This window comes from Phalacrocorax carbo, chromosome 4 (genome assembly GCF_963921805.1).
Source record: "Phalacrocorax carbo chromosome 4, bPhaCar2.1, whole genome shotgun sequence".
In the NCBI taxonomy this organism is placed as follows: domain Eukaryota; kingdom Metazoa; phylum Chordata; class Aves; order Suliformes; family Phalacrocoracidae; genus Phalacrocorax; species Phalacrocorax carbo.
Window position 1 is genome coordinate 31743107 of NC_087516.1, and position 25924 is coordinate 31769030.

Here is a 25924-nt window from a genome sequence, read left to right on the forward strand (position 1 = left end):
CAAAACCAGTGAACTATATTTTTAATTGTTCTTTCCATTGGACATGACTGTCTACACCCATGTAGAAGGATATTCACCCCGGATCCCACTGGCTGCATCTGGTGTCCCTCTGGGGACATACGTTTTCAGCTTGTGCTTTTTCTGCTGAAAATGTCTGCAGTCTTGTAAGGGTTGTGTCAGGGCCGTTAGAGAGAAATTTTTCTAAGATGATTCCAGACTTATATACTGTGTGCATGGAGCATGATATGCAAGGGTAGTAGAGACATGTTTGAGTACTGGTCTACTGAGAATGAGTCTATTGAAACAGTGTTGGGGAACCGTGTAAGGAGGAAGGAGACAGCCCTGGTGTTATCTTGTCCATACTAGGTTGAAGTCCTTGGGAAATATTACCTCTGGACTGTGCCTAAGGTTTGTCTTAGAGGAATTAGTCAGTTTGTTCCAAAAGAGAGCCCGAGCAGAACTCAGAAGCATGCAGTATGTGTAATCAAGGGACCAAGATCTTGGAAATATCTGAGAGCTTGCATCGTGTGATGATATAAATTAATTCCATGTACACCTCTGATTATCCATTATGCATATATTTCACCCATGAGAAATATCTCTAGTCATTTCTTTATCTGTGGGTGCAAAGGCTGATTAATAAAGAACATCCAACAAAGTAACAGATAATTTTATGAAGACTAGGGTATTCAAAGAAAAATGTGTCTAGGGAATATTCAGAAAGATCAAAAGCTTTTTTTCTTCATAATGCTATTAGGCACTGAAAGTAAAACAATAAATTTTGCATCAAAGTACCACACTCTCATTGCAGCATGAATAAAAACCAATCTGATTTACAGCAAGGTTGCTGAACTGCTGGCCTGTGAGCTCTCTGGCCTGAAGGATGAATTTGTCTGAGGTATGTATAATTTTGATACAGTTATGCTGAGCATCTAGTTCTGCAAACTACTGCTGAGCCTATCCGTCTCCAGGAAACGATAAATTTGATTTTTAGGAGTCCCAAAACTCATACCAAACCACACTTCTTAACATGCTAGGCAGCCCTAATTTAGAAAATAAGCTATTTCATTATAAACAATGTAGCAACTGCTTTTGCTTTCAAAGGAAAATAATATAAAAATAGTATAAAAGCAGAATACCGGACTATTTGGCATGTCATGATGACATACCAAATGATGACAACCTGATATAATATAAATCATATTATGTATTGGCAACATCCAATAACATATATAGTATGTACCTGTAATAGAATAAGATATAATAAATATAAACATGAAAAAAATTTTAACACAGCATTTTAGTGGTATTTCATAGGAAATATTGAGAGTACCCAGATTTGTTATGAACTGAAATGAGGTCAGATTTTGAAATGCCTTTGTTCCCTGTGAAGTCAAAATTTGAAGTGCTGATCAGCTCTGTTTTTGGGGGAACTTTGGAACTGATTAGACTTCAGGCTAATTAGTAGATCTTGTTTTCAAAAATCCAGAAAAGGAAGCTGTCACTTTGAGTTCCTGCAATTAGTTTCTGTATGTGATGCAGTTTATACATCTTTGTAGTCAATCTACTCTGAAGTCAGTCATCTGTATGCATATGTAAATGTGTCTTTGTTGATTACCTTTCTTCCCTAGTGATAAATAATAGATATACCGAACATTCCTTTCTTCTTTACTTTTTCACCTACCATCTGTACAGGAGAAACCATGCTAAAACTGAAGTTCTTAGAGAAGTATACGTAATTAACTGAAAATTATTCTGCTAAAACCTTCTGTTCTGACTGATTTACCTGATTAGCCTGCACAGAGTTTTCAAGGTTTGACCTCTCAGCTTCAACTTAGATAATTGCATTGACAAAGATTGCTAGAGCTGCTGCTGTGCACTTTTCTTATTATAGACAATGTCAGAATGAGTTGAGAGATTTGTGTTTACATGCTTTCAAATTCTGATTAAATGAAATGTAAATCTCAAAACTTCCAACTAATATTTCAAGTTATAATTTATCTTTGCCTATAGCATGAGAAGATAACAGCACCTCAGTCTAGTAACGTACAGATGTGTCTTGTGGGCATTTTTGCATTAGTTCATCAGCACACCTCCGCTGATCTTTTCATTGCTATTACACTGAAAAAGTAACAACAGCCCCCAAAGAGACTCTGAGTGGAATTCAGCCGATGGAATTGGAACTTGGAAATAACTGCACAGTATTTGATAAAAAATGCCAGTGTGCTGAGGATTCATCAACTGTCATGTTCCTAACAGAGGAATCACACCTCTTCCTCTCCTCCAAGCCACATAGGCCAACCCTATGTCTTCATCTGACAAACCAGTAATGTGTTCAGGCTCTGAAATAATCTATGGTAATGTGTTTTACTCAACAAAGACAGCCTAGTGAAAAATTCTGCTATTTTTTTTGATCTCAAGATCCACACTGTATCTTTGTCCTTTGGAAATCTTTTAGAGAGACATGAAGAACGTGTTGGTTAGTTAACAATTTGGAAGTGCATCAAGCACAACTCTTTTCATACAGAGTACACTCTTGCCAGGAAAATTTAATAAAGTAATTTGCTGAAGCAGAAGAATGTTGATAATGTTGAATGCACTCAGCATATCTACCAAGCATACAATACTGGCAGCTAGTTCTTCTAGATAAACAGAGGATCTTAGAGTGACATGTTTTAAGTGATTCATTCGTGCCTACATTTAAAAAACCCAACATGTAGGATATCATCACCTGGCGATTAAAAAGAAACCAACCCCATAGTATCTTACAAGGCATCTTAGGAGCTTTTCTGTTTGTATTCCCATATTTCCAGATTTTCATCTGCAATGGCAAAACTGTTATAGAAAATTCCTGTTAAATAGAATTCTGTGGCAAATGCTTTGTCATCAGATATTAATGCATAAGAACCAAAGGCTTTTTCTTAAAGAGGGCGGTTCTGCAGAATCATTTTCTTGACTTGTTTAACTTTCAGTTTCTTTGCAATATTGCCATTTTAAAAGTTTTTGTTGTTTTAATTATAATGAAAAATGATCAAGACTCAGAAGTCCTGATGAAATTCTCAGTTTAAAATTTTGATTAAAGTAATCCAATTGCCTATTTTGGAGACTTGGAAAAAGAGGAAAGAGGGAGGGATTTCTAATTTAATCTTTTTTCTTTACTTTTAGAGTTTTCATCCCATTGTAGTTTGAAGGTTCATTTTGGCATCAAAAATACCTTCAGGACTTGCTTGTTGTTTCCAAATGATTTGACAGATCTAGCTATGTAGCTTGCTGGCCACTGAAACTGTCAATGAAACTTGCTGTTTTTCTGTTGTGGCCATTATTCTTGCACCTCTATAGTGGTGAGCTGATTGAGGAATGGCATATGTGAATGTTTTGCATGAAATCTTGTTGTGCTGGTCCATTAGAACCATGGCAGCTAGGACATGTAAGGGCCGTGAACAATGAAAAGGCATAAGTTTTGAACTACTGAATTTTCACAACTGATGTAAGGGCCAGTTCTTCAGATGATATTAAGGAGTAGCTATGTTGACTTACTTGGAACTATATTGGCACTATATGAAGATCTCAGAGGATAATGGCATTTTAAAATTCTGTCACTGTTGTGAGAAATAACTGATAAACAGCTTTTTATGATCTAAAATTAATTTAGTAAGGAAGCTGCATCAAAAATGAATCAGGATTTCAAATAATATTGGAATATGTCAGTATACTTATACAGGTAGAATGGGAAATCAGGATGAAGAAATTATATAGCTATACGTGCACTGTGATGACAAAACAGGAATGTGCAAAAGTAAAAGAATATGAGAGTTTTCAAGTATTTGTTTTTCTACTTTGTTTTGAGCTTTTTTTTGCGCATATGTCTGTGGTAGAAACCTATTCCAAAAAGCACAAATGGTGATTTTATATTTTCCCTCTTGTGCAGGGATGCGTAAAGCCCAGACTAGAAGTAAATTGTTGTAAATTCGATGCAATATATGGCAAATGAATGTGCTGAATCCAGAAACTCCTAACATGTAATAATCTGGGTATTCTTAATAAGTATTTTCATATTGCTTTTTGTTTTAAAAAGCTGTTGCAATCAAACTATTTTCTTACCAACATAACCCATGGTCTTTCAGGTAATTTGATGCATTTTTATGGCCCCCATTTTTTTTCTTGTAGGTGGTTGTCTATCAGATGAGTTTTGATATTATTACTGGAAGTTGTAATCCACTCAAGTACATTTAATTTTTGTTGTGTCATTTATCTATATAATCATGAGATGCTTTAGTTTATAATCCTTTGCATGCTAGGACAGCACGCCAACACGCTTAAATCTTTCCTAATGCAGGAAGATGAGAAAGATACTGAAACAAGCAAAACAAAGAGAAATGGCCTTAGAGGAAACTCCCTGAGAGAAGCTTCTAAGCCTTTGCTTTGTTAGACTTTATTCTCTTCTGTTTTGTTGGACTGTATGTCTGGTAGACTTACATGTATATGCATAATTAAATTGTGTCAGATAATAGACACAATAGATAATAATAAAAGCCTTATTTTAGCATTTTACAGCTATAATCGTCACCTATTTTAGGTTGGACGATAACTTGGTGATATGCCTAGTAATTTGGCAGGTTAGTGGTTTAAGTGCTAACTTGGTAATATCCAGACTATTAAAATAGTTTCTTTCCAGTGATCAAATAACCTTGATAGATTTAAGTAACCTTTAAATAGTTTGTCAAGCTGGCAACTTTAACTGCTCAGCGAGTAGCTGGATTGATATGGAAGCACACTGTGCAAGTTTTCAGAAAAGACTGATTACTTGACATAATTTCTCACTCCTTCAATTGCCGGGATATGGTGAGCACAGTGAGGTGAGTACTTGTTTGTGCAGCTGCTGCCAATAATGTGCTTGTTTGAACACTGTGCGAGCTGCTGGAAGTTCTGTAATCATATTACCACAGTTTGTGCTTTTCTTTGGAGGTGAGGAAGCTGTAAAGCCTTAAACCTTGGATCAACCAATATTTTATTTGCTGTTGCAAACAGGCTTTGGACAGGCTGTGTTCATTTTAGGAGCTCTTTAGAAAGCAAAGCATGGCATGATATTTTCACCACATCCTTTCAGATCTGAAATAGGTTCAGAAATGGGTCTCAGTTGTGTAGGCATTGTCTATACAACAGAAATTCTGAGTTGCCTGTTTAACGTCACTCAAACTGTGAGCAACTCTAATCTACTGTAAGGTTAGACCTTTTATATAACTCAGACTTTTTGCCTAACACTCTTCTTGGGGAGACAAACTGTAACCAACTCCATGTGCAAAGTCCTCTGGAGCCGGGTTTGAATCCTTTCCATCCTCAGGAGCCCCAGTCTCATTCATGCTCTTTCAGAGTTCTTGTTCAGTCCTCTGAAGGAGTGTAGTAGTAAATAACTTCTTGGCTACAGTTGCTTTCCCTTCTAAGGACTGGAAGCTCTCAAAAGAAAAAGCCAGTCTGATAATAGTCCTTTTTGATCTGTCTGTAGATTTTTCATAGGCAGGATCATTCACTAATGGCAATAACATAAAGCTTAATTGACTTGTCCAGTGGAAAAACCATACCATTGATACATACTCTACCTCTTCTTACAGAAGTAGTGATAGTTTATGTGACAGCAAACAGTTAGTCCAGGTACAATGCTATGCTAAAGTACCTTATACTACATCTAAGCTAGCTGGGTGTCTCTGCTCCACTGTGTTATGCCCATGTATCTTGGAATGAATAACGGAAAGCAAAGGCCTGTGAGGTTTGATTGCAAACTGTGATACTGTGATATACTTAGAGTACAAAAAAGAACTGCTGTTTCAGATTTCTTACTTAGATGGTCCTGTTGTTTCATAGACTTGAAAAAGAAGAGGAAATGGCTGAACTACTTGCATTTAATAAAAGTTATTTTGTAGTTGCACCAGTAGACTCTAACTGAAACAAGAGCTAATCTGTCATAGGTGCTATAATAGCTCACCTCTACCTCCAAACAGTTTTAACATTCAGATAAGAAAATCTGACACAGTTAGAACGAAGCAGATTTAGAGAGGTGAAATTACTTAATCTGTAGATCCAGATTCTCCCACAGAATGAAACTCTTCTTTCAAGACAGGAGCTGTATCTGTTCTCTTTATTTTCTCCAGCCACAGGTTCCTTAGGTAATTAAGACTAAGTGAAGTTAGGGGATGAAGTTTTTAGGTTTCTTTGGGAAAGGTATCGTTATAGAGGCCTAATGATGAAAAACGGAAAAGAAGATTTTCCACTTTGCAAATGCCAGTTAGCTTTTTCAGTGGCTTAGTGCAGGAATTCAGCATGATTTCCATATCTTGAAAATAAGAATTGCTGAGATATTAGAACAACATGGATTACAAAACTCAGGTATCATATTTGAGAAATTATTGTCGTCCCTTCATAGTTTTGAGTTAACAGCATATCCGAAATGGTTTTATATGACTGTTTCATTACAGAAAACAGAATTGCAAATACAGCCTTCTTTTTTCTTGCTTGGAAAGTTTGCTCATTTTCCAGTTTTGTTTTGATTTAAATATTTTTCTTCAGAAGCGTGTCAGATGGAGTTAAACTAGTCACCAGTGCCATATATTTAGCTTAATTTCATGTCCACTACATCTCAAGTTAAACCCACCTAGCATTTTTTACCATTCATCCGCAAAAACTGCTACATTCATAATTTATGTTTCCCAAAGTGTAGCTGGTGAAAGGAAGTTTTACAGCATGAAATGCTTCTGTGCTGATGTGAAAACATGAAATGAACTCAGAATTTCTGGCATAGATTGAATTTAAATATAACTCAGCATGATTGAGAATCTTCTCAGTGTCCTAGATTTGCACTTTAGGTTTCAATTTATACTAGGCGTGAGTAAGTGTTGTTAGCTGCATGAATAATGCATAATTTTCTTCAGCTCAGCTCATTCCCTTCACATGTTTATTCATGTATGCTGTTTAAATGAACAGAAATGTTCGTATCAGTATTCACTGGTGTTCTGACAAGCTACAGGATAGATCAGTTTCCTCAGGCTTAAAAAAAGTACAGAACTACTTACCCAGAGACCATCTTTCCAAATCGTCATTTGTATTTAGTTGTCATCTGAATTTTATACCATTATCTTGAATAAAATCTTGTAAATTTATATATATATTTGTAATACATTCCTGATGTCAGGAATACTAATTGAAGAAAAGAGAAGTAGCTTTACAACAGAAGCAAATATACCCAGGGTTTGAGACCTGAGGATGTGTTTGTCCTTTAGACACATAATACAATAATCAATCCACACCTTTCCAGAGCTCAGGGAATCCATAAACAAGGGGTTGGATCAACAGAAGGAGGAAATAGGGCTGAATTTGTCATCTTTTGTTGTTAGACAAGCTGCACAGTTCTGTTCATGTTAGTTCACAAAAATGAATTTGCGCAGAAAAGCAGCTCTATAGAGACTAATATCTAATTTTAGATTAATACTTCATTAGTGATTTATGTTTTATCATTTTATAGCTTAAATGTCACAAACTTATTTTTGATATTAAGTCAGTCATTCAAACTTGTATGGATACATAGTTTATTACTGTCTCTATGCAGATAATTGGGATATGTCTTTTATATAATAAGATTTAGTAATAGTTGTTAGGGTAGCACATTTTTATTGTGCTCAAAACATAAATTTCATCTGCAAAAGGAGCTTTTTAAAGGTATTTGTGATAGATATATGCCACAGAGCCTTACAGATTCTTATAGTCATTAATATATTTTCCTCATACCAGTGCTTGTGTTGTTTGTTATGCATTAGGTACTGAGAAACACAAATAACTTGCGCACAGTCACACAAGAAAACCTGTGATAGAAAGGGAACTTAATTTGTACTACCTGAATCCAGGTTATTGCCTGGATTCTCTTGCCTGAATACTACAGTACCACCCATAATTTTTATACCATAGTTGGGTCTTTGAAAATAATCTCTAAATTAAGAATTACTAGCTATTGGAGTTATTAAAATGAAAAAATGAGAAGAGTCTGCTTCTTATTTATTCCCACTTTCTGTAACTGGTATCCCACAAAGACTGCTGTTTCTTTAAAAAAAAAAAACAAAAACAACAAACAAGAATTCAGCAAAGTTGTTTTTATGTTTGTTTGTTGTGCTAGGTATAATTTAGATTGTCTGTATTATGGCAAATGTGGCAACTTTGCAAAATTTTGCCCTGGTGAAGTGACGCAAACCTAGAAAGTTTTAAAGTTTAACACAGAATGAAAATGTGAATAATTCTTTTAGTTTCTGAAGCAGAATTTCTTTGAAATGACACAACTAACTTGTGATAATATGGAACAAATTTTCCAAAGAAAAAATCCTGCTTAGCTTTATATAATATCTCTCCATCTTCCTGAGACCTATGTCATATTCTTTAATCAGTTATAGGAACAAGCAGCTATTCCATATTTATGAAATAGTAATGCTACGTGAAACAGTAAGGCAATGAGAGCCTTGAGCTGTGAGCTATTGGGAACTGTTACTGTCTGTCAGTTTAATAGGACTTTCTCAGAAATGAATTCTACCAGTGCAGAATATAGACTCTCCATCAACCCAGTACACACAGAAGTACGAGGAATTTTCAGAGAAAAAGATATTTAACATGCAAAATGAAAAAACACACTGGTCATTAAGGCTCGTGTACAGTTCAATGAAATGACCTTAAAGATTGATAGATCCAGGAGCTAGAATCCCATAAAAATTTTGCCTTGTTTTTCATGTCTTAGCTGTGTCAGTCAACTTAGACTTTAGAACATATTTGTGATGCTTTTCCTTGTTCTTCTCTGAGATTATCAGAAAGGGACCAGGTAGACTAGTGTTACAGCATTCTGCAGGAATTGGATCCCTGCACTTTGGAAATAACTCATCTGAATTGAGTGCCTTGCCATACCTGGATTATAGAAGAGCCACTGGGTGACAATAACTTCTAGTTGCTCTTAGACAGAGTTGGATCCAAACCAAATGTTTTTAGAAAAGTCGGCTTCCCTAAGCTGCCTACATAAACTGCACTATTCGTTAGTCTCATTAGCAGTCTCAGACGTCGGAAGTATTCCTTTGCTCCAACACTGATCCTCTTCTGCAGATCCTACCTTGGTAGTCTTTAAGTTGTCTTTTTATACCCTCAATGTGCCATGACCTATGACCTTCTGTACTTCTCAGTATGGACTTTGGTACATCCTCAGAGAGATTATTCATTACTTCTGTTGAGCCAGTTCAATCTAAAGACAACTGGTCACCTTGTCCTCTGGTGATCATGTCTTCATCCTGCAGCTGTTTCCCTGCAGTGCTGATTTCTTGAAACCATCCCTCTGCCCTCATTCCACAACTGTAGCATTACTGCAATATTTTTTTGTGTTTTATTAATGGTCTACAATTTGTTTAATTGATTTATTTTAGTTCAGCATTTCCTATGTGGTTTTGTAGATATATTAAGGTCTCACACTAGTGACCAGTCATTTGGTTAGTCCTTGTGTTGCCACAATGCCAAATATGTTTGTGCAGGGTTAGTAAAGTTACACTGAAGCCCATCTTGACTTACCGGTTCCCTGTACTTTGCTGTGATGAGTAGCCGCATTATACTGAGGCCTGTTTTGGCTCAAGGAGGCTTGACTCAGCTTGATTATTCTCAGTTCCCTGATACTTACCCAAGACCTCCTTGTTGTTTTCAAGTTTTTCTCTTACGTTCTGCAGAAAGTTTGAGTAGGCAACAAGCTTAGGTTCACCATGGTGCAGAGGTCTTGCCAGAAACCCAGTAGCCTGGAACCTGCCACTTGTGGCATAATTGGCGTTGGCCCTGGCTTGCAGCCAAGCACCCACACAGCCCCTCATTTAAACCACACACACACACCCCCCCCAGTGGAATGGGGAGAGAAAATTGAAAGGAGTGAGAAGACTTGTGGGTTGAAGTAAAGACAGGGAAATTGCTTACCAAGTACAGACTTGATACGGGGAATTTAACTTAATTTGTGCCAATTAAAATATATATTTCATTTCTGAGTCAGGTATTAGGAAACAAAACACCCAAATGTTGAAACACTTAGGGAGAAAATACTCCTCCTTTCCCAGGCTCAACTGCAGACACTTCACTCCTAAACTCCAGACACCTATCCTCATCCCTTGTTATTGCCACAGATTACACTCAGTCCTGTAAGAGGTACAGGGGGTTGGGGTCAGGATACAGTGCTTTCTCTACTGGCCCTTCTTTCTCCCTCATTTCCTATGGTCTAGCATGGTTCCTTCTCGAGCTAGGGTCCCTTTGGGGTGTAGCTGCTCTGCTGTGGTTACTCAGTGGCCTGCAGTCCCTTCAGGGCATACCTGCTCTACTGTGGAGCATCTCCTTCTCTTCTGACCTTGTTATTCCCTCTGCTGTTTCTTACTTTTTTGTTCCCTCCTCCTTTCTCTGTCTGCTGTTTCCTGATCTTAAATATTTTTTCACAGAGGTGCCACAATCTCCCCTGAGTGGCTTAGCTGTGGCCTACACTAGGTCTCTTGTGGAGCCAGCTGTGTCTGGCATAGGGCAGTCACTGACCTTTTTCTACAGAGGCCACCCTAATTGCCCCCCATCCTGCTACCAGAACCTTACTACTTACACCCAATACAGTGGAGACTTAAGATCTTGTTCTTTTTTAAAGAATATGTGCACAAATCCAGGTTTGGAAGGATGACTTCCCAGCTGACACCAGAGGCCAGGAGAGGGAGGCCTACAGCTGCGTCAAAGACCACAGCTCCCATTTGTTGTGGAAGTTTCTCCAGTTGCAGATACGCTTTGCTCCTGGGTATACCTGCTGGGGCATGGATCCTTTCTTAGCAACCTTCTGGTCCAAAGGATATTTCTGGAAAGGGTGAGGGAAACACACTGGGCATTGACACTTGGCTGTGAACCTGCACTTCCAATAGATGAACCATTAGACTGATGACACAGGACTCAATGAGGTGACTATTTCCTGAGGACACTTTTGACTTCTTCCCACTTCTAAATCACCATTGGACATCAGACCAAGTCTGTGATCGGTCTTTACATAACTGAGGATCATCATTTGGGATGATTAGCCTCATGAGTTAATCCCAGACCATGCCAGTGATAGCCTTTTCCTACCATCTTCCTGGTACCTGATGGGCAGGAGGCAGAGCACAACTGAAAAAGGAAGGATCTGCAAGTGTTTCATTGCCCTCATCATGAATTACTTTTCCTGTACATCTAGCCACAATTTCCCTTGCTGCAACTTGTGTCTACTTACTTTTGTCCCTTCACTGTGCATCTCTGACAAAAGCCTGCCTCTGTCTTCTCTTAAACCCCCATTACATAATTGAGTACAGCAATGAGATCTCCCCTTAGCTGTCTCTTGAACCTGAACAAGCACTGCTCTCTTGCTATCTCCCCGTATGTTATGTACTTCAGCCGCCTACGTATTTTTGCTGGGCCCACTGCTGGGCTCACTCCAGGTTGCCAGTGTCTTTACGGTACCAGGAACCCCAAGTTGGGTGCATTAGTTCAAATAGCAGAGAATAATTACATCCCTTAACTTGCTCACCACAGTGGTAAAGCATGGTTATGTTATTAACATTCATTGCTGCAAGGGCACGCTGCTCATTTCTGTTCAACACCTTATCCACCAGGATCCCCAGGTCTTTTTCTGCAAAGCTGCTTTCTAGTCAGCTGGCCCCTGGGCTGTACTACTGCATGAGGTACTGCTCTCTAGGTGAGGGACTTCCCATTTGTCTTTGTTGAACTCCATAAAGTCCTGCCAGACCCTTTCTCCAACCTGTCAAGATCCCTCTGAAAAGCAGCCATAACTTCCAGCATATTGACTGCTCTCCTCAGTTTCTCTTTCCAAGCTGCTGCTTTGCTTTTTTCTTCTCATGGGTTCAGAGGAGAGGTGTAATAACATTTCCTGGCACCAAACTGACCCACTTCTGGGACAGGATGGATACGTAAAAATGAGCGTGCTGTGGCGCAAGAACTGCTGCCAGTTCATCACTCAAGGCCAGGCAGTGGCCTTGTGCATTCAGATATTAATGGCCCAACAGTGGTTATTCTTCAGCTGGTGGATGATAACGTGTGTGTCCCCTCCATGTGCTGGTGGTTTGGCATCTGAACCACTGTGCCGTGGCTTTGGGAGTGGGTGGCCTGCACAAGGCTGGAGGTAGGACTGATCATAATAGACATGACAGTCCAGCTGCCAGAGTATCCTCTAGGGCCTTGCACAGGCAGCTGCTTAGTGCCACCAGTCAGACCACCACCCCCCCATATAAAGGAGCCTCAATTTTTCACTCACAGATAATTAATATTGTAGTAAGATCGCCACATATTATTATGGTATCAATTAATAATAAGTTATTAATTATAAAATATTAATGTTATGTGGCTTATTATTACATCATTACAGCCCACATAGATAAATACACGACATATTATTTTAAGATTATGAAATATTGAAAATCTTATTATTTTAAAATCAAATCATTGCAGGTTCGCTAATCAAGGACAAATACAAATTCCTGGCTTATTCCAGTGAATAAAAACAGTTTAGAAATGACACTACCCTCCTTACAGAGCTTGCTTATTCATCAAACATTATTAAGAACTGTGTTTCACCTTCTGAGTGCCTAAAAAATTGAGCGTGATGTTTAAATAATATAAAAACTGGAAATCTACTATGGAAATAAATTCTTAATCTTGCAGCCGCGAAGAGTGATTACTGAGGAAGTGTTTATGTACTGTAATAGATATATTCTATGTAATATAGATTCATAAATTTATTGTGTATACATACTCTGTGTATATTCATAAACATACATTCTGTTCAAGAACGTAATTCATCATAACACTTATTTTACGTAAAACAAGGGAGCTGAGCAAACTGAAAAATAACCTTACAAATAAAAAAACCCAAACCCTTCAAACCTGGATTAGTTCACTGACCTGTTTGTCACCTCAGCCCACAAACAAGTGTTCTGGTATAGTAATTTGGGCAATGTGGAGTGACCTTAAGTTTGCACTAATAGAAAGAAAAAGGTGTATGGAACTAGCTGGCATTTGTGGATTAATTTGTTAATTTATTGGTATAATACGATTAAGATCCTGATTCAGCAAAACACTTAAACCACATGTTTTACTTTTCAGCAATGTCACAAAGTAGTCACTTTGGGTTCATTGCACTTTTAGGTAGATAAATATCTTCACAGTGTGCTCTTTACATCTTGATGAATGTGTCTTAAATAAACTAATTTTTCTGCTGCCATGCTTTAGACAGAACAGCATTGTGCCAAAGCAAAGATGAGATCAAATTGTTTATCTTTTTTCACCAAATTGAAGAAAACAAAATGAACCAATATTACATAGGACAAAAACCAAATTTGGTTTTCAAATGTTTCTGTTTTGATGGATGATAGCTTCTAAAGGAGCAGATGTGAATATGTTGCAATCGTTTTATGGACCAGTAATACTTTTGTAAACATCGGGTTGTACCTTTCTTTTGTCAACACTTGTCAAGCATCTCTCATTTTTGAGCTTATATATTCTTCAGAAAAGGATATGTTTGCTCTGTGCCTAGCACAAAAGGGCTCTTGATTTTAATTGGGCCCTTTGGCTTCAACGGTAATCTAATCTATTAGGGAACAATAGCCTACAAGACTGTTCAGAGTATCAGCAAGGACATTTAAAAATGTCATTAATGTCAGTTAATGTGTATGTATCATATGAAAGGCCATTATTACTATGAAGTTTAAAACAGCAGTAGCAAGATGTTATTAAGCTTATAAAACTTACTTTGCTTTTGTGGGCTAGAATTTTAATAACAGCAAGTTACTAATTTTCAGTCTGAATTCTTCTGATAATATATTGGATAGTAACTTGGTGGAAGTGTGTGGGTGTCTAATGTCACTTCTATTTATCCTTTCCATCACCAGTGACCTGCAAACTCCAAACATATAGTCCTTGAGGGGATTCACATTTCAGAATGAAATTATTCTTGACGTAGGGAATCACAATGCTTTCTCAGACACTTCAGCATTCTTTTGCTGTCATAGTGGTAAAATTTCTGATGGAGTTGAGAATGGTAATAGTCTGCCTGGTTCTTACTGTAAAGAAGAGAAAGTCAGCAAACATTGGTTTCCTTAATAGTAATAATCAAATGAGATTATTTTTTATTACTACATCCACTTCCAGTTTAGACATTTAATGTGGCTTTATATAAAAATCAATCGTAATATAAATAAAAAGTATGTAATCACAGTATGTAATCATAAGCTCAGAATGGCCAGGGTGAAACATGTAGCAGGAAACTGAGCAATGAAATAGGTTGTATGTTTTTAGCATCTCTTGCACCACATAATTTCCTTTTTCATGTCCAGAGTAGAGTGGAAGGAAATATTATATCTGTGCAGTTGTCAGATTGCTTACCAAGATTGACCTACATAGATTCTGTAAGGTTTGCATGAGGTCCCTTCTTGCATACTATAGCCATTATCCAGCATGCAGCTGGCAGCTAAGGATGGAGTAAAAAAACCTGGGGAGGCTTGATAGCAGGTGGAGTTGGAGTTGTCATCCACCCTCTGCTCTTTAAGGCTGTGCCTAGTGTTTTAGAAACTGTCATTCAGACAAAGGCAAAATGTTGTCCTTCCTCTGAAATGAGCAGACAAATGCAGTGCTGTTAGGATCTCATTCTGTGTGTTCTGTTCCTTCTTTAGTTACAGGAAATCTCTAAGATCATAGGCACTGAGATGAAAAATTCAATTTGAGATGGGCAGCACAGGATTCATAAGGACCAGAAAAAGGAAGCAAATATATATTAATTAAAAGCTAATGATAATAAATAAGGAATAATGGTAAAATTATTGTCTATAAATAGCAGTTAATCAAATATTGTTGCATATGCATATGTCATTCTGTGTCCTTACTGTCACAAGCTGTCGATTCTATGACTGTGTCCCTTTTTTAAGGTCTATTCTACATTAAAATACTCTCAGTATTGTTTAATACATAGCCCCCTGGGCTATGCAAAGCAGTTAGCTCAGGCTAAAACATGCTCACCTTAACGAAAAATCTGCAGATCTTCCAACAACCTTCTTGTCATTTTTCCAGGTGGGTAAATAAGTTCTCATATTGCTGACTTAATTTACCAGGTGAGGCATGTGAACACTGCAGTGCTAAAGACCATGGGGTGTCACCATGGCACAGAAACAGTGAGGTTATAATTATTCTTGCAGGGACTTAAAATGCGGAATCTGTTACCAGGCTAGGCAGATCCTGGGACTCAGATGAAGGCATACTCCATGGTGCAGACATCATTCTACTCTAACCAGTGTGATCACACAGGGCTGAATTTCCTCATAGTTGGTGGGCTTATTCCATTTCCTTTTTTAGTGATCTTGGTTTTGTATCTCCTGGTATGCTATCCTTAATCCTTAGGAGAGTTTTTCCTCCAACTTCCTTTCCAAGTTTTACTCACATCTCTGCTCTCAAATCCCCCTTGAAGCACAGCTTGTCCAGGGATTATGTCTTCTTGTGAGAACTCCCTTTGAGCTCTCTTTTTCAGTAGCTAATATTCTGTTTCTGTTTTAAAGCATTGCCTTTTTTTTTTCCAACCTTTGACTATTCTCTTTTGTAAGGAGAAAATGTAATTAGTTGGAGAACACAATGTAAATAAGTGGTACTATAGATAAGCCTGGATTTACGAGAAAGATCAGCTACTTGTCTGCACTTCTAGGTGATGTGATACCACATGATTGTGCAGCCCTTATTTCCTCCCCTCTACTCCTTATTTTATTTTCAATTTTATGTGACAGTGCCCAATGTCAGCATAACTGCTTTTCTGTGATAGTTGTGAATCGTTCTGTGATAGCTTGTGGAGTTACTGTACCTGTTCAATAGGAAGAAACTTCCAGACTAAGATAGACCTGTTCAGTGACAGCAAGCTAATACAAGAAAGACCAAATTTATGGCTAGGCACCTGTTTTCTGGTTTTAAAGGGGCACTGTCTTGTGCAATGTAGCTCATCTCAGTACCTGATTTATTTCAACTAGCTTAATGAGGAATGTCGTGTGAAGAATAATACCATACTTCTTGTCCTTGTTTTGTTAAATGCACCACCTGGTGGCATATTCAGAAGTCATGGAAATTTGGTGATAAGGAATTGGCTGCTTTTTTCTCCTCAGTACTCTAGATAAAGCAGCTGTGAGCAGAGGAATGTTATTTCTAATGCAGGAAATGAAGAAGGATTTTGTCTTCATGATAAGCTAGCATAAAAGGATTGAAATGTTATCCAGCTAGAAGTTGAGGCAGAACTCATAACTACAGTATCTGAATATCTATTTAACAATGAAGCTTGTCTTGAAAATGGAAGATCCTCTTATAGTGATTTACAAGGTAGTAAATGAGTTGTTTCTTGCTAAAATCAGAGCCCAATGTTATAAGTCTGCGCATACCTCAGCACAACAGGCTAGCTTGGATATTGCAGTTCTCTTATATTCACAGCTGTGTTCCTGTTGGTACAATATTAACTCTAAGAGTAAATTACTGAAAGTGTTAACTCTCAGAAAAAAAAATCACTAAAAATGCCATTGCGTGAGGTAGCTCATTGTTTAGCATGCTCCAAGGTAATCTACATGGAAGTTAAAACAGAATGGTGAACTAGGCTATGAAGGTTAACTTCCCAGGCAGATTGACCTTTAGGAGACCTAAAGCATTCCCCATCCTTTCTATCATGGTCTGAAATTCATCCAGTGTGTTTTCTGATACAGTCAGCTTCCTCAGGATTTGTTCCTTAACCTCAAATTTAAAGAAATATAAAAGAGGTGATCATTAATTATCTTACTTGTAGAAATAGCTCTAACCATTAAAAGGTTTGGTGTCATATCCTCATATTTAATTCATAAGAATCTAACATACTTTTCAGAAAGTTGTATGTCACTAAGACTTATTCAACATTGTTTACAAACAAGGGGTTTATATCCTCAGAGATAAGCATCATCCTTTCAAGCTGATGTTTCAGACATCACATTAATAGGATTAATGATAAAAGGTATTAATTTTATGCATATTAAGGACATTGTAATTGTTGCCTTCTTTTACATAAATACATGTCACCATGATGGTTGCGAAGCCTGAGTAGCAGGAAAGAGAAATGAGCTCTGTCCAATCTATTAGGGCTCATCTGAGCAATTAGATTTTTTTAAAAAAGTATTCTCTCAGGTTCAGCTTCTGTTTTCATTCATAAAGAGAGGGAAAACAGAAGAAACCTTCAGAGTACTGTTTTGTGTCTTAAGGATATGAGTGACAGCCCATCTTTTGCTATGATTATTTAGGGGGATTACATGAGATATTTCCAAACATTCAGCGGAAGCTCTTACACCACAGGCCTGACATTAGTCATAGAGTTTTTGACTCTGAAACAGAGAACCAGTGACTTCCAGGCAAGTGCAGTATTTCAGCTCACACAGGATGGTCCAAGTGTGGAATGACAGCAAGACTAAATGCCATAATCTCCCGAACACCTACTTTTCTTAATGGGGTATTGAAAGGAGCAATTACTGCATGATACTTGCCTAGAAGAGGAAAAAATGCCGTATGTGCCAAGTTTGATATTTCTCATGATTGGAATTTTCTTGTCAAAAATACTCCTTTAGCACCTTATGTTGTGGCTTACAGAAGTTAATGTATTTCTCCTGCCTGTATTAGAAAAAATGATGGTGTTCCTTTACTTTGGGACTGATATTGGATGATAGTGTATATAGATCAAGTCTAGTGAGTTCTTTAGAGGCAGTGTAACAAAGGGTACGGTCACAGGGATGCTGGATGGCATCACTGATTAGCACTGACAATTTTTAAGGCACAAAAGACAGTGCTGTTCAAGGCTAATAGAGGATCCTTACAGGAAAGAAATAAAATGGAGAGAAGAAACCCAGTATATTTTCGGATGCCTATAACAAATGCAATTAAGCCCCTAGAGACTGCTTTTTTTTTGTCAGCAGAGTTCATACCAACTGCCAATATGTCCTGTGAATGATTTTCTATTTTGCACACCGAAGTCTGTGAACCAGAGGTGTCCTTTTAATATTTATACAGAGATGAGTTCATTGTTTCCAAGGCAATTTCCTCTAAATCTCTGTTCAGTCTTCAGGGCTATTCCCTGTAGGATGCTTGGAAAATCCTAAAAGCAAGTCTAATTTCTTAGTACCAGACATTTTTTCATGGGGAAAATCTGTCCTGCTTTAAGAAAAGATTTAATGCCCTCCTTTAGGGGTGTACAATTAAAAAAATAAAAAAAAACAAAAAAGAAGGGAGATGGATTAGGAATACGGAAGTAGTTCGTTGAAATTTCTCAAGATAGAGAGAAGCAATGTATTTTCACAGAATTAAATTAGAGAGGTGGTACATTTGGAAGAGAAATGAACCATTCTGGATGAGGAGATAGAGAATTGGCAATCTGCCTGCTGAAGGACAAATAAATAAATAAATAATGTATGAACATTAAAAAAATCCCTCTTGATTTGGGGCTAGTATTATATTGCTCTTGAAAAGCTAATAGAATAACTATCCTGGGAAGAGCACCAAGAAAGAAAGTATTGGCAAGTAGCCAGTTGACTAACACATGTAATGTTTGTAGTGTTTGTGATGAAAGACTGAAACTATCTTTTGGGCATTCATCCTAAAGCAGCTGTTACCTTGACAACTGCAGGTAATGGATGGTTGTAGTGTTCATCTCTCCAGATTCACTTTTAACTACTAATAAAAAATTAGCACAGCTTGTCTTTTAAATGGCTTCATGTGGCTTCCCAAAGATTTGGTGCTCAAGTGATTAATCTGTTTCTGTGAGTGGCAATTTTGCAAATACAAGTGAATTTGGGGAACCTGCCACAAAGCAGAGACAAACAGTTATATATTAGGTCTTCTAACTTTGTGGCTGCCTTAGTGGGAAAATCTTCATATTAGGGAAGTAAAGCACAGTCCATTTCTATACTGTACTTTAAATGCAGGTCCTCAGCTGTGTCTGGGCCCAGACTCACCTTATGTCATATTATCTGAACAGCGGCAGACTGCTGGTAAGCTCACCAGCATTGACAGTCTCGTACCTTTCTCTCTGTGCTATGGATGCATTCTGGCCATGCCTGTCTGGTCGGGTATTTCATTGCATCCTCCATCCTGCATGATGGTAATGTCACATGGCATGCTGGCTAGGGTCCCTGATGGAAGAAGGCAACCTCAGAAAGCAGTGCAGCAGAAGATATATCTTGCAGCATAGTCATGTGAACAATGCACCAAGAAGTATGTCATATTTTAAATTGTTCTGAGTAGTGACTCTCTCAATAACCTTCTTTTACTAGGCTGGCTATTCTAATTCAGCATGGTCTGGCTGGTGAACTGCTGCTTTGCCCTCAAAAGAGATAGAGAATGGCCATTTTGGCATTTCATGCTACCCTAACAGCTGACTGCTTTCTCCTCTTCCTACTCAAAGCCCAGCAGTTAGTATACAAGCCTGTGCATGTTTCTGACCCCACTTGTGTGGATGTGCATCCTCACTCTGACCTGGATAACGCCTTTGTGCACAGTGAAAGGAGTCTCTAACTGGAATTTGAGCCATCCATGTATGACATACTAATCAAGTTAAAATGGCTGTACCTTAGAAATGTTCTTGGTTGTGCTTAATGATGCCAGTGTTAAAGTAAATATAATATTAAGGCTTCAAATTTTCTGTGTCTAAACTGATCCTTGAAGCTGTCCTCAGTGCTCAAGATTGGATTGCTGGGGAATTCATCAAGACTAGCAAGACAACAATTTCCCACTCATGTTGCAGACTAGTATTTTCAGATATGCTGAAGTTTATAGTCAGTATATCGGCCCCTAAAAAGAATTGGGCTTTCAAAGATCCTCAGGATTTGCATGTGTTTTGTCAGTACATTTGTTTACTGTGAAAGCAAAGGAAGCTTAACAATAGAGGTTGGGTTTTGATAATGAGCTCATGAAGACAAGTTATACAAATATCCTTCTGGGCCTTTTAGTAGATTTTCCTTTATGGAAAATATTTGTTGAATCATATACTTAGTTCTATCACACTCTGATACGTATTTTGATGTTTATCTTCTCTAGCACAGAGGCATTATATTTTCAGCTGATGTACACCCAGTTACTTAGCAATAGAATTTAATGTCTTCTATATTAATAGCATTGTTGAAAAGTGCGAACAGTCCTTTGACAGAGCTATTAAGTCAGCCCTGAGAGCTACTGCTATTTTTATACATGAGAGATAAACAGAGAAAAGTTTAATATTGATACTGAGAATTTTATTCTGATCCGTAGCACCTTATCTCTGGCTGCTGTGATATATGGCATAGCCTCAGGGTATGAGCTCTACAGAGCTGTTCTCAGAAAATTGTGTAACCACTTGCTCAATTCCGGTAATTCTGGCTTTTGTCCAGGATATATTAGCTTCTTAGGGTTTTGTGCATTTTGTGTGTGTGTGTGCAGGTTTTAAATTTTTGTTGTAGAAAAACTTATGCAATTCCCCTCTTTTTACCAACACAAGAAAAATATTCAAGGTGCAGCCTTGAGATTATTAAAAAGCCACAAGCCTTATTCTTGGCAGTGAAACAAAATTATCTATCTAAATACTACTGACATATTCATCAGTTTGATTTGTTCTCAGAGACTTTGTACAGCGGCAGAAAGGCTTCAATATTCTTTGCCTATGTAATACTGCAGCTGTTACTGGTTAGGAGAACCCAACACAGAGGATTATACAAAATGACCAACCAAAAATTCAGCAATATTTCAAAAGCACCCTCAAGAGAATCACCAGGGAAGCTGCTTCTCTTTCTGCCTTTCTCCTTCACTCTGGGGATCATCTACCTGCCATCATCAAGAACTTTATCTGGCCTTCCAGGTCAACTAGAGAGAGATCTGATGTGTTTTCTTACCAATAGATTGGAGATTCTGATCAGTTGGGTGATGTCAACATCTATGGGGCCTGAATAAAGAAAACCTGGACATATATTGAATGCCAGTTTGAAGGAAAGTGGGATGGCAAACAGGAAGGCTTATCCTGTGTCATAGCAGGTACTGACAAGCTTAATACAGTTAGGAATATATACAGATAGAGATATTACATCACATCATTTGAAGAGATCTTCCTGTGCACTACAGTACAGTAGAATCTGTGTAAAACTTCTAGCAATTTCTTTTGCAAGAAAAAATATTGGGGAATTGGTTACAGTATTTCCACTGATCTTAACTCAAGATGGAAATAAAGAGAATTAGCATTACTTACTCTGTCAGGTCAGAGCAGAAGGCTCTTCGGCACTCTAGTGAGAGCAGTTTGGTTGCCAGGAGACAATAAGTTAATTTTGGAAGGTAATGCCCTCCAAGCAAGTAATGCCATCGTACTAGATCAGGGTAAAATCTAATGTTCTATGGCCACAAGCTTGCCTTTTAAAAGGACTTACCTCTCTACCCTGCTGAGAATAAACAAAGTGTGCTTCTGCATTGTCTATTGCTGGCAGAATAAAATCCTGAACAGTGAAATGTCTGGGTGCTGTTAAATGCTCAGCATAAAAACAATACTCCAGCAGGCTCATCTAGGTTAGACCATCTGCTAACTATGCTGGTACATATGTCAAATGACAGATTGCCAAAACTATTTTTCATGACCTTGAAATAAGAGGGAGACCATTGAAACATTACAAGGACAAATTCAAGACAAGTCTTCAGCTGTGTGACATTAATTTCACAATATGGGACATGGCAGCTAAAGGCTTTTGGGACACTAAATGTTTACTGATGCTGTTCAAGTCTATAAACAAAACTACTGACACCTTGGAATGCAAATGGCAGCAGAACAATGTAAAAGTAGGAAACACAAGAAGCTGCACCTCTGACACCAGTGCCAATTAGTGCAATGCAGAAAGCATTTCTCTTCAGACTAGCTGCAAATCTGAATCCGTGTATATTCAAATTCAAAGCTGTTAAGAGTTATGGAGAACACACAGAAGATAAGAGTTTGAAATAGGAACCACTCATTAAATCATTTGAGCTTTTCTGAATGGAGATGGGATACATAAATTACAGGGGTTGTTCTGAACAGGAAATCTGTCACTCATTGAAGAATTTGGGAAAATGGGTAAACAGGTACATGGACAGCTGTGGTCAGCACACGGTCATCTCTGGTGTTGAATGATTTTGATATATTGAATATATTGATATTCTATGCTTAAAAATGCATAGAAAATATCTTGTAGGATGTATGTACTAATTTATCTATTTCTAGAGCTATTATATACCCTCTTATCTATTTCTAAGGATGAATAGGAAAATGACAGGACTTTATGGTAGCCCTGAAAATGAACAAAATTGCTTGTATGTGCATGTGTTTCTTTTCTTTAATCTACTCTATTTTCATTCTGGACTGGTATGCAAATTGCTAGTAGAGGAAGGGAGATCTAGAGAAGATATAAGGCACTGCTTTTTTATAAATATTGTGCTTTTCATCTGAAAGTTCACCAAAGATAGGAAGTACTCTCATGCAGATTTTACAGATGGGGAAACTGAGGCACAGACCATTTACTCTGAGCTGACAAGTCACCTAGCATGCAAGCAGCTGACTAATGCAGCTGCTTTTCTAGAGTATCAATCCAGCGTTCCTATCGATATTTTCCCCTGATGTGGAAGGATTTCTGAAGAAAGCATGTTCCCAGCCCTAAAAAAGCCTCAGAGCGTAGCACATAGGCAAGGAATCTAGAACAGTTTGCTCTATAAGAGTAGGGAATCATACAGCTTCTATTCAGCATTTGGGATAACCTTGAAAAATAATTTGCTCTGCTAAACCCCATTTTTACGCAAACAAAGACAACTGCAAGAGTATAAGTGCTTCTGAAACTAACTTTTGAAGAGGCTATTGGTGTCATGGTTTAACCCCAGCTGGCAACTAAGCCCCACACAGCCACTCACTCCCTCCCTCCTGGTGGGATCGGGGAGAGAATCAGAAGAGTAAAAATGAGAGAAATCGTGGGTTGAGATACAGACAGTTTAATAGGTAAAGCAAAAGCCATGCACACAAGCAAAGCAAACCAAGGCATTCATTCACTCCTTCCCATGGGCAGGCAGGTGCTCAGCCATCTCCAGGAAAGCAGGGCTCCATCATGCGTAACAGTTACTTGGGAAGACAAACGCCATCACTCTGAATGTCCCCTCCTTCCTTCTTGTTCCCCCAGCTTTATATACTGAGCATGACACCATATGGTGTGGAATATCCCTTTGGTCAGTTGGGGGCAGCTTTCCCGCCTGTGTCCCCTCCCAGCTTCTCGTGCACCCCCAGCCCACTCGCTGGTGGGGTGGTGTGAGGAGCAGAAAAGGCCCTGACTCTGTGTAAGCCCTGCTCAGCAGTAACAAAAACATCCCTGTGTTATCAGCACTGTTTCCAGCACAAATCCAGAACTTAGCCCCATACTAGCTACTGTGAAGAAAAGAAATTCTATCCCAGTCAAAACCGGCACAATCAGGAAAGGCAAAAGAAGGATGTCATCAGACACTTGAATGATGGATATCAGGGATTGTTTTTTACTCTTTTTCTATTTGTCTTGCTATGTATTCCATGACACTTCATGGAATCAAGCCTTGCCACCATCATGAGATGTATGGGAGGGGAAGGTCTCTGCTTCCTCTGATATACTTAGCTATGCAGTGCAAAAAGAAGGACATGGAAGAAGAAAAGAACGTGAGGATAATGGGAGCAGAAGATGGTGGCAGGAAAAAAAAAACAAAAGGGTGCTAAATAGAAACTGGAGAAAGGCTTAAAAGGTAAAGAGTAAGAGACAAGGAATGTGGAGAGTAATGGAACAGGGAAAAAGTATCTTTGGAAATGGAAGTACAAGCCCAAATACATTACTTTCCTTAATTACCTACAAGCTTTGTAGAATAGAGACTAACATCCCCTCCTTCTTATCTGCACTCCATAATTTCCATTTTATATATTATTGCTCTTAGCAGAAAACAGCTTGTAATTCAGCCTTACCCCATTTTCTTTAAGCTTGCTAAAAGCCGAGGGCAACAAAATCTAAACTGTAGTCTGTTACAGTGTGACACAGCTGTATAGTTTGAAAAATACCTCTCAGAATATGTCTATTCAAAGCTATTTTGCCCAGTCTTATGAGTCTATCCTGATACATTTTTTTTTTCAAAAGAAAAGTTTTTTGGAACTCATTGGCAGTATATAATGTCAGACTGTCTTTTCAGCCTGATTTATGGGGCGGAAATGGATCCATTGTGACCCGTGAATCAAAACATTATCAGCAGTGACAAACTCGTAAGTCTGTAAATCAGTAGAATGGACTGTAATAAAATTTCCTTGGTCTGAAAAACACTTTTTCTTATTTAATTCCAGCCATTGCTATGTTCTTCTGATGGAAAATTTTGTAGTTTCTAGCAAAAACCAAAACGGAGTAGGACCAATTTCACAGAAAACCAGTGACCTTAGAGGTCATTGGACTAAAAGGGTGTAAACTGGAAAAGCATCTTCATGACATAAAATTCAAAATGCAATGATAGTTGTGGTAGCTATCATTTGCAAATAGGAGTTTTTAGGTTGCCTAACTAAAGGCTAATCACATGAAACAGGAAAACTCAGTAAGGATGGGAGAAACAATGATGGGTGGAGGAACCCTGCTATGCTGATCAGTGGAAACAGAGCATTCTGCATCAGCTAATTCCTAAAGACCATCAAAGGAGAGTGATTTCCCACTGACCTTGGCCTGAAGCCCGTGCAGAGGAATCAATCAAGAACTCACTTCCTAGAAAGCCATGCAAATGGAACAGAGCAATTGCCTAAAAGGGTATGGGACTTGCTGTGGGAATTAGGGGGAGACAATTTAGGGACTAAGTAAAATGTATGTTTTAAGCAATTGTAGGAATGTGTCAAACTTCCTAGGCATTGTTTAGGGGAAGAACCAAAGGCAGGAGAAGGGAATGATCAAGGTGGGGTAGATACAGACAAATGTAAGAAAATAGAGGGAAAATGAGATAAAAGAGTCTAGTCAAGTGGGCAGCTGCTTGGTGGACTTATATGACTGAATCCTGGACTTGATCACCTCAGTCTGTCCTAACTTCTTATTAATCTTATTTCTAACAGTCTCCCATGTGTGTGCACTCTCTGAGCATGAGCACTAGTAAGCTTCAAGTTGGACCAGCCCATGAGTAGGAGGAGGGGTCTGGCTGCCAGCTGCTGGGGTGGGACCGGGAGCCTCTGGGGTCTGTAGGTCCACATGCCAACAACTGGGGGAGACTGGGGCCTGGAGGCCAGCAGATGCACAGTCTGAGTGTCCAGGGCTGGTGTCAGAAGAGACCTGCACTGTGCGTTTATGTGAGTGCTGGTGAACCTCAATCCTGATCAGTTGCAGGGGAGTGACAGCATCAGGCTTCCCATGCTGTTCTTGTCTATGTGGGCACTGTCTGTGCTTATGTGGGTGCTGGTAAGGGTACTCTGCTCTCTGTTGGTCCATGGGGTCAGCCATATGTGTATATTTGTTTCGGCATGTGTATGTGCCTACTGGGTATACATGCTCAGCCTGGGCAGTGACTGGACTTTGGGACATGGAACTTCAGCAGCACCCTCACGTCTATTGGGCTGGGGTAGGAGAAATCCCCTGGATCAAGAAGCTCACCGGATTCAGCTAATCATTTTAATGTATATTCTAAAATATCCATTTTAACTTCAAAATCTTGAAGCCTGAATCTAGTAACTACATTGTCTCTCTTAAAAAAATGATTAAAATTTCCATAAATAATTGACATTTCTTTGCAGGTTATGCCATGTGGCAGCTTTGGGCATTAAGTACTATGCAGTTATTTATGCTTCTATTCTGAGGTGCACCTTTTGTTTCAAACACATTACAATAAA

The 25924-nt window shown here is 38.5% G+C and overlaps 1 long non-coding RNA gene across 1 annotated transcript in view; it reads left to right on the plus strand.

Moving 5' to 3' along the window:
- Positions 1-464: 464 nt before the first annotated feature.
- Positions 465-25924, plus strand: part of LOC135313055 (uncharacterized) — a 47479-nt gene continuing 22019 nt past the window's right edge. Inside the window, exon 1 of the long non-coding RNA XR_010372627.1 lies at positions 465-898. This is a non-coding gene — a long non-coding RNA (uncharacterized LOC135313055). The remainder of the gene's footprint in view (positions 899-25924) is intronic.